The sequence below is a fragment of the Hippopotamus amphibius genome, chromosome 3 (genome assembly GCF_030028045.1).
Source record: "Hippopotamus amphibius kiboko isolate mHipAmp2 chromosome 3, mHipAmp2.hap2, whole genome shotgun sequence".
Lineage (NCBI taxonomy): Eukaryota > Metazoa > Chordata > Mammalia > Artiodactyla > Hippopotamidae > Hippopotamus > Hippopotamus amphibius.
This window is the reverse complement of record NC_080188.1, coordinates 197480199-197489845: the sequence shown is the minus strand read 5'-3', so window position 1 is coordinate 197489845 and position 9647 is coordinate 197480199. Positions and strand designations below refer to the sequence as shown.

At 48.3% G+C, this 9647-nt stretch overlaps 1 long non-coding RNA gene across 1 annotated transcript; it reads left to right on the top strand.

Annotated features, from left to right (window-relative positions):
* Window positions 1–1666: 1666 nt before the first annotated feature.
* On the top strand, window positions 1667–6822 carry LOC130850012 (uncharacterized). The gene is made up of 3 exons (XR_009052818.1): window positions 1667–1869; window positions 5012–5605; window positions 6518–6822. It is a non-coding gene; the product is annotated as an uncharacterized LOC130850012 (long non-coding RNA).
* The last annotated feature ends 2825 nt before the right edge of the window (window positions 6823–9647 follow it).

Sequence of the window (9647 nt, the reverse complement as noted above, 5' to 3'; positions counted from 1 at the left end):
GTGGTGTGGTGTGTGTGTGGTGTAGTGTGTGGTGTGTGTGTGGTATGTGGTGTAGTGTGTGGTGTGTGTGGTGTAGTGTGTGGTGTGTGTGTGGTGTGGTGTGTGTGGTGTGGTGTGGTGTGGTGTGTGTGGTATGTGGTGTGGTGTATGTGGTGTGGTGTGGTGTGTGTGTGGTGTGTGTGGTGTGGTGTGTGGTGTGGTGTGTGGTGTGGTGTGTGTGGTGTGGTGTGTGTGTGGTGTAGTGTGTGGTGTGGTGTGTGGTGTGGTGTGGTGTGTGTGTGCACGCAGGCGCCTGGGCACGGGGCGGGCTCCGGGGCTCCGGGGCAGGACCGAATCGCAGGTGGCGCCTGTGCCCCGGGAGGCCCAGGCGGGAGATAAGAGGAAAGGCGGTGCGCGGGGAGATGGAGGCGGAGCGCGTGTGAAGGGGTGCTGTTTGGGCGGCGGGGCCCGAGGGGGCCTGGCCGCGGGGACTCTCCGGGCCACCGCGGGTCTGCGCGTTGGCCCGGGGCGGGGAAGGGCCGTGGCCTGAGCGGAAGGACGGGGTCGGGGACGCAGCTGGAAGCCTGCGCTGGGGCCGGGGCTGGGCCGGGTGCGTGGGGGCCCTGCAGGAGCGCCGTCTCGGGGATCTGATGGACAGCCGTGTCCCGGTTTTGTTGACGTTGTGGGAGCCGGGAGGTAAGGAGGTTGGGGGCCTAGGCTCTGGGGCCTGGACGTCAGGCTGGGGCGAGAGTGGGGTGCCGCTTCCTGCCTGGGGCTGCGGCCGCCGTCCTGGGCGGAGGTGAGGGTGTGGAGGGGACACCGTGCGGGCAGACGTGGCTGGTCGCCGCTGCTGGGCTTCCTGGGCCCTGTGCCCTGTTTCCTCATAGAAACCTATTCTAGGACGTGTGTCCAGGTTCCAGAGTGGACTCATAAGGCCTGTTTAACCCCCAGTGTCTCGCATTGTGTCGCAGCACATAAAGCCTGTTAATCCGCGCTGCGTCAGGGTCCCACAGGACAACCGCTATGAAAATCGCCAAGACCGTGTCTCAGAATTCCACGTCTGTGGGAGAATTCATTGTGGATTGCGGGTGATCAGCTAGGAACACGCGGCCGGCTCCCATGTGACGTGGTTGCACCGTGTGTCCGGGAAACGTTTACCTGGAAAATACCTGTCCTAGTACAAGTAAGCAGATGTCATTGGAGTTGGCAAATGGGAAAAGTAATTTCTTTGCTGTAGCTTATCTTTTATGTATTTTATGGTTTAGAATTTAAAGGACAGCAAATGTTCTCCTATCACATTTGCAGATAATGCGGTTTTATCCTCATAAGTGAGAGGAAGATACACTCCGTGGACAGCGTTTGTTGTCCTATCAGTTCTCCGTCAGCGGCCTTTTAAATTGGCCCTAGGGTGGTTTTCCTGGGCTGGGGTTTTAGAATCAACGGTGGATATGGTTATGAGAGGCCGCTCTCAGACGCGTGTCTGGGTGAAAACCACAGAGACCGCAGTCGTGGAGCATGTAAAGGGTGGATCCTCTTATGATGTTGTGTCACATTATTGTTGCGTTGGTGGTTGTCATTGTAACCAGAAGCATCACACCTAAGACTTATGAAGTGCTTACTGTGTGCCCAGCACCACCCTTTGGGAACCTCTTCCTTAGAACACCTATTAATATTTTGCAGCAAGAACTAGTTTCTGCCAAATAATGTGTGGTAGAACGGCCTTGGCCATCATCCATGATTTTGGGGCCGTCCGCCAACACGGAGCACCTGCATGTACCGGTCCTGTGCTAGACACTGGGGAATCCACTCTGATGAAAACGAATCCCTGTCATCGTAGGACTTCAAGCTGGAAAGGCACATAATTAAGCTGATAATTGTCAGCCATTCCAGGTATACACAGGGCTATGCAGGTGTCGTGTGGAGGGCTGTGGGGATGTGCCGAAGGGGGTCTATCCTTGGGGAGAGTCCTCGTGGGGGGGAGTTGAGTGCAGACACAGAGGACAGGGTGGAGACATGGGAGCAGCCAGGTGAGGAGCAGAGGAATGAGCTCATGGAGGAAGCAGCGTGTGCAGAGCTGGAGGTGGCGAGAGTGCCCGCCGTGTGTGAAGGAGAGGGGCGGGATGGGATTGGGGGAGAGAAGGGAACAGAGAAGCGGCAGAGGGGTGAGGCGGGGAGGTGATAGAAGTCAGATCATTCGGGGTCTCGGAGGCCCCCCTGAGGAGTTAGATATTTAAGCCAAGAGTGATCAGATTTCCGTTGTATGATCAGACTTGATCAGACTTGTGTTGAAAAACCTGTCACTTTGGCAATGGAGTAGAGAAGGGTTGAAGGGGCAGGAGGGATGGGGCTAGCTGGGTGGTGTCTGCTGAGTGCAGGTGAGCTACATGGGGGCCTGGACTAGGGTTGGTGACATTGGGAGCAGGAGGAACTAAGAGTTCAGACAGACCATATTAATTATATTGAATCTGGAAACACATATGTTTCCTATTTTCATCTTTAAAATTGTGACAAGGCTTAGATTTGGCCTTTTTCATTTTTTTGGCCTTTTACTTTTTCTTTCTTTGAGGCCCAAAAGATAACTGCATCAAATAATCAAAGGCTCTTCTGTTCGGGGAACTACGGTGAGTAGAAACACAGATTGGGGGGTCTTGGTGTCCTGGAGGTCAAGGGGCTGAGAGTAGCCATTTGAATGGCTGGTGGGGGCCAGTGAAGAAAGAGTTCTATGGGCACAGTTTCACTCTTTTTTCTTTCTTGTTTTTAAAATAACTTTATTGAGATACAATTCACGTAAATTTTATTGTTTTGAAGTGTATAATTCGGTGGGTTTTTGTACATTCACAGAGTTGGGCAGTTATTACCACTCTGCAACTTCAGCACATCTTCACCACCCCAAGGAGAAACCCGTGCTCTTTAGCATTCGTTTCCTGTTCTTTTCTCCTGCAGCCCTAGAAGCGCTTATCTATTTTACTTTGTTTCTATGGATTTGCCTATTCTGGTTACTTCATATAAATGGAATCATACAATATTTGACTTATTGTGACTAGCTCACAGTTTTATTCTTGAGCTTTAAAAGAGATATGGCAAAGTCCAAGTTAGAAAAATCGTTAGTTAATCTCTACCAGGAGCTGAGCTGCCAGTTTAAAGACTGGGAGTAGGATATCTCGGTTTTAGTCATCGATATATTAATTGTAGGTTAATTGTTGATATTAAATGGTTTATGTTAATTTTATTAACTCCCGTTTTATTAATTGTTGATATAGACTTGACCTCTCAGCCCACACAGCTCTCCCTTTAGGGCAGTATATTCACAGCTCCTGCTGCCTTTAGCGTTCTTTTCTTTTTTTAAAAAAAATAATTAATTAATTTATTTATTGGCTGTGTTGGGTCTTCTTGCTGTACGTGGACTTTCTCTAGTTGGGGCGAGCGGGGGCTGCTCTTCATTGTGGTGCGTAGTCTCCTCATTGCCGCGGCTTCTGTTGTCGCGGAGCATGGGCTCTAGGCACATGGGCTTCAGCAGTTGCAGCACGTTGGCTCAATAGTTGTGGTGCTAGAGCACAGGATTAATAGTTGTGGCACATGGGCTTAGTTGCTCCGAGGCATGTGGGATCTTCCCGGACCAGGGATCGAACCCGTGTCCCCTGCATTGGCAGGCAGATTCTTAACCATGGCACCACCTGGAGGGAAATCCCTGTTATACCATACTTCTGAGCAAACAATTCTAATTTAGTGGTTAGTTGTTAAATTCCTAATATTGTTTTGAAGATGATTGTATTTATTTACTTTTTAAATGCATGCAGCATTTTTAACAATCTCTAGGTGTCTTCCTGTGGAACGGATTTTACGACAGACCTGGGAGGCCAACTGATAAGTACTGTGGGCCTCTGTGAAAGTAGGTTCTTAGGCTCTGTGACTTCTGTTTTGGGGGGCTCATGAGACGATTCCCTTACACTGTCGTTTGCTTTCGGGCATTGGAACTCTGGAGTTGCTGCTGAGCGATCCCCAGACTCGTCCTGCTCAGGCGGTGAAGCAATCTGTGTGAACAGAGCAAAGGCAGCTAAGCTTGGAGAAGATGCTCCAACGGAAAGGATTCTTCCGTCTCACTTGGCTGGAAATGCAGTGAATGGTGCCTGACTTCACTCACCCAGCTCTGCAGGTGAAGCTCTCTGGCTCCTGGAGTGGAGAAACCAGAAATATTACAAAGTGAAACAGTGTGAGCTCCTGATAGAGGCCAAACCATGGAATATGTCTGCTCTGGTATAGCTGTTTTGCCCACAGCTATCAATAATCATTTAGCAAATCCTGTCTTGGTTTATATGTGCACCAGTGTACGTTATTAAGGGGAATAACCAAGATTAATTTATGTAGAATGCAAGGAGTCGTTTTACGAGTCCAATGATGATGTGTATCTCATGAAACAAAATGAAGGCTGGTTAGTTTCCAGATGCACGGGCGGGATTACAGCATTGCCTGTCACTCTTTTTATCTATAGCTTTAAAACAATATTATTGCACCAGCAATTTTCATATGCTGTGATAGGCAGGATGCTTAGGGAATAAGCCCTCCTGTGATTTCTGCTCTGGCAGAAGGATCTAGAAGAATGAGAGCTATTGGCCTGGGGGACATCATCAAGCTTTCTGTTTGTGAACATTGATGAGAATTATAAACATCTTAGGTTGTTGTTGGATAATTTAAAAATATGTAAGTACTGGAATGCTGAGTCTCTATCTTGACCGTTTCTTGAGAATACGTCTCTGGTTGTTGGTGATTCATGTTTCTTACTCCGTAGTACAAAATTAAAAGCATTTTATAATAATGAATACATTGTTTTTAGTGAATATATAAAAGGGGTTGATGTTTTCACTAGACAGAGAATGATGGCTGGGTATGGTGTACTGGTGGGAAAAAAATGGTCCCTGGTCAGATGAAGCTAGGCTGCCGGGGCGGGGGGTGGGGGCGGGGGCGTTCTACTCTATTTCTGTTGAAGGCGTCCCGGTGCCATCATCCAAATGACCTCTCCTTAACCCTGGTCTAGACTCTGGTTCCATCGATCAAAGAGCCGCTGTTGAGCACCTTTCGTGGATAAAGAAACCCTTTGCTGGAGCTGGGAGGCGTATGCAAATGGGACGAAGGCCCCCGTTTAAAGCCTGGAAGAGGACAAGCAGGAGCCCCGCTGCCAATGGGGTGCCTCCCAGTGACTGGAAGAGGCGGCCCCTCTGGGCGCACAGCCCCTCAGGCCGGGTGTGGAGGACGGGCTCTGACGCTGGCCCCGTTGGGACCGTGAGCCCTTCCTCCAGACTGACCTGGCTCCTGGCAGGTGACAACCGGTCTCAGAGAGCTGGGTCCACCAGCCTCCTGCCTGGCTGTGCTTGGCGGCTTTACACACAGGTCGTTTCACGTGGATGAGCTGTTTCACAGTCGGGGCTCACTGAGATCAGGGCTGCAGAAGCACGGTTGCAAGTCTCTCATTTTTCTTAGTGAACACACACGGCGGCTGCAGTGGACAAAGCTTAGAACAACAATGGGAAATAATGCAAGAGCTTTGAATAATTCAGATGCCTTTCCCAAGCAATTAGGTGGAATCCAAGTGTCCACTCAACGCTTGAAATCACATTCTGGACATTAGTTGGTATGTAAAGTTGTTTTAAAGCAAACAGCTAGCATGGTTTAATGCGTGTACTTTGCCATCAGGATTAAACTTCACATTTCTTTCTTTTTTTTTTTTGCAGAAGTTTTTAGTGTTTTTTTTTAAGCTCTTTATTAGGATGAAATTGCTTTACACTTTTGTACCAGTTTTTGAGGTACACCACAGTGAATCAGCTATATTTATACATATATCCCCATATCCCCTCCCTCCCGCGACTCCCTCCCTCCCTCCCTGTCCTGGCCCTCTAAGGCATCACCCATCATCGAGTTGATCTCCCTTTGTTATACAGCAACTTCCCACTAGCTATCTATTTTACAGTTGGTAGTGTATCTATGTCTATGCTACTCTCTCACTTCATCCCAGCTTCCCCTTCACCCCCCGCCCCCCCAACCCCATGTCCTCCAGTCCCTTCTCTGCATCTGCATCCTTATTCTTGTCCTGTCACTGGGTTCATCAGTACCATTTTTTTTTTTTAGATTCCATATATATGAGTTAGCATACGGTATTTGTTTTTCTCTTTCTGGCTTACTTCACCCTGTATGACAGACTCTGGATCTGTCCACCTCATTACATATAGCTCCATTTCATTCCTTTTTATGGCTGAGTAATATTCCATTGTATATATATGCCACATCTTCTTTATTCCTTCATCTGTTGATGGGCATTGAGGTTGCTTCCATGTCCTGGCTATTGTAAATAGTGCTTCAGTGAACATTCTGGTACATGTTTCTCTTTGGATTCTGGTTTTCTCAGGGTATATGCCCAGGAGTGGGATTACTGGATCATATGGTAGTTCCATTTTTAGTTTTTTTAAGGAAACTCCAAACTGTTTTCCATAAGTAAACTTCACATTTCTTAACCTGACATTTAAGTCCCTTTTTGCTTTGGTGTCAGTGACCATCCTACCCGTTCCGTCTGCTGCTCCTTCTTCATGGGATGTGCCATGCTCTCGCCTGCGTGCCCAGCTTGAGGGTCTCTAAAGCACTACAGTTTATGTCCAAACAGCACAAAATGCACACACTCATACCAGCTGTGGAAGTCCCTCGCATCGTAAGTGGCCCAGTTTGAGTACTGCTTTCTTTACAAAGCCTCTGATGCCTGCGACCAACTGTGATTTCTCTCCTCTTTTGTTTTAATTTTTTGGGTGCAGATAATATACTCTCTTATAGTTTTGTATGTTTTTTTCTTTTTTACTTCTCACTGAGGACAATGACTGTTTTCTCACTCATCTTTCTGTTCCCCACAGTGCCGTGTTCTTTAATTAGGGACGGTGAGCAATGTATGTGGTTTGAGTGAGTGAAGGGATAAATGAATTCATTCATTGGATTTATTTATTTATCATTTGGTCTTAGAACATATCTAGTTTCCTTCTCTCTTGGGAAAGTAATAAGTCTTCAGTTCCATTATCGCATTAAAAATTTATGTTTCTAATGTATATGACATCATATATTTAAAATCACATATTTACTTTGTTAAACAAAATAAGAGACTGAGAAATGACATGGTACAATGAAAAGTGTTTCTCATTTGAAGTTGGCCATTCAGTCACCGGGTAACCATTCTCTGCCTCAAATTTTCTTAGCTAGAAAATGAGGGACTTGCAAAGTAAAACTATGTCTATCTTATGGACGAAAGGTTTGCTATTGAATTTTACTTTTATAGAACGACCCGGCCCTTCCCTCCTTGTGCTCCCAGATGAGTGTGAGTATGTGATTACACTCTGACCAGTGGGTTGCAAACAGGAATCTGTTAGAAAAGACACTTCGCCCTGCACCCCCACCCTGCCTTGTCCCTTCCTTCACCCTGCTGCTCCAGTTGGCATCCAGGAGCGTGAGGACGAAGGCCACGACCTGAGCTTGCCGAGGGGGCTCCACCGAGACTGGTCGTGAGGACTTTGTTGGGGGAGGCTGCCGGAGCAGCCTCGGACTGCCCACCTCTGGGCTTTTATGTGAAAAAAATTCAACTTGTCGTAAGTCACTTCTATTTTGTGCCTCTGTGATCCACAACCAAACGAAAACCTTATTCACGCATCGCCCCATCAGTGTCTTTGTCTTTTACTCCCACCAGACTCTGGATCCTTGAGGGGCGGGCCTGTGTCTTTCCTGTGTTTGAATCCCAGCCCCAAGCACGGTTGCTGCCTTTCACTGGAATGTCCCAGAAACAGTTATTGAACGAAAGCAGGAAAAAGCTAATGTTACCCCTGCAGCAGCAGTGGAGCCTCTAAGTTTTTTTTCAGGAAAGTTAGGGTAGGTGCTTAACCAGCTCTTCTTCAGCCAGGTTTCCAGAATGAAAACCATATGTGGAACCAGGCCCCGGATGGCATGCACATAACGTGAGAGAGAGGAAAACAAAAACCCAGACAAACCCACCTTTGTGCTTGTGAGCCATTGGATTTCGGAATTACTTGGTACTGCAGTGTCACCTAGTGAAAAGGGGCTCGGACTGTGGGCTTCACATCTGAGAGAGAAGACAATATGAGAACTGAGAGATGAGGGGGTTTGCCTGCCTGGAGGAACCTAGTGGCTTGGGGGCATCCAGGGCAAAGAGAAGAACCCCTCAGAGGAGGAATTTCCTCAGCACAACAAATTCTGGAACATCTGGGCCTATTTCCAGAGTTCCCCGCCTGTTCCATGAATTCTGAATTGGGAAGATTCAAGAATCTGCACCTGTATCTCATTCCCTGAAGGCTGACTTACGTATCCCAGGTATGAAATGGACTGGAGGGGTGAGGAGGTGTGGGGTGTCCGTGTCCCATCTTGATGCCGAGAGCTGTCCACGTGCACTTCACTCAGCCCTTGGGCTACGTCATCGTCTCCTGTTTCATCTGAAAAATGTAAAACTTCTGTTTAATTTACAAGCTACCTCAATTCCTCCCCTCAATTCCCTCCCTGGTAGGGAAACCATTTACAGTTTGATGCTATAAATCATTTTTGGCTGGGTCCCTCATTTTGCATTACACCTATCTTATTGCATTTTACTGGTTACTGAACCAGCAACAAACAGTTCCGGAGTGCTCTTGGTGGTAAAAGTTCCAATTATGAAAGAAAATGTGAGAGTAATTCCCTGGATACTGGATAATGAGTCAGGCCAGAAGCTGTAGGAGCAGAGTAAAGCCTCTGCTGTCAGGAATGGATCTTTAAAAGAATCCTATTTTGTTGTGTTTTTCTACACATTATTTCAGTGCCATGTACACATTGTAGAAAACTTGAACAAGGAATGGAAAAGTGTACTTTATTAAAAATAAGTGCCCCCCATCCCAGGATTATACATGTCATAGATATACAGTTTTCAGTATAATTAATTGGCTGCGTTGGGTCTTCCTTACGGCACATGGGCTTTCTCTAGTTGTGGTGAGCAGGGGCTACTCTTTGCTGCGGCACACGGGCTTAGTTGCTCCATGGTATGTAGTATCTTTCCGGACCAGGGATCGAACCTGTCTCGCCTGCATTGGCAGGCGGATTGCTATTGCTAACCACTGCGCCAGCAGGGAAGCCCCCCGGTGTTTCTAGTGTAGTTAAGGTACACATTCCCGCCTTCACACCCCTTGAGCTCGATCGCTAGTCAGAGTGAGTGACCCCGTTCTCCTGGTCACGGAAAGTGAGCAGAGTTGGGCCAACCAGAGTCCTTTTGACAGGAGTGATGTGGGTGAAGATGCAGGCTCTTGTCTCCGGGAGAGTTGCCTGAGGATGCTGTCACAGGGCTGCTGGTGCCATCTCTCTGCCGTGCGGGTGGAGCCGGTAGGTGAGGCTGCGTGGAGGTTAGGACTGAGCCAGCACCTCTGCAGCCCTGGCCCAGGCTGGCCTGTCAGGCGAGAACCGACTCCCCGTGTGGGATGGGCCCTTTTCCCCTGGGGAGGAAGGACTTCTGACTGATGGGGGACGTGGGGAGCGGGCTGATCACGGCATCAAGGGTCTTGCCGCATGTGCCAGGGACACCAAGGCACGCTCTTACACCAACACCGAGAAGTCCTGTCTTGGTAGAAACACCCGAGTGTCCATCAACGAGTGAGGAGAAACTGTGGTGT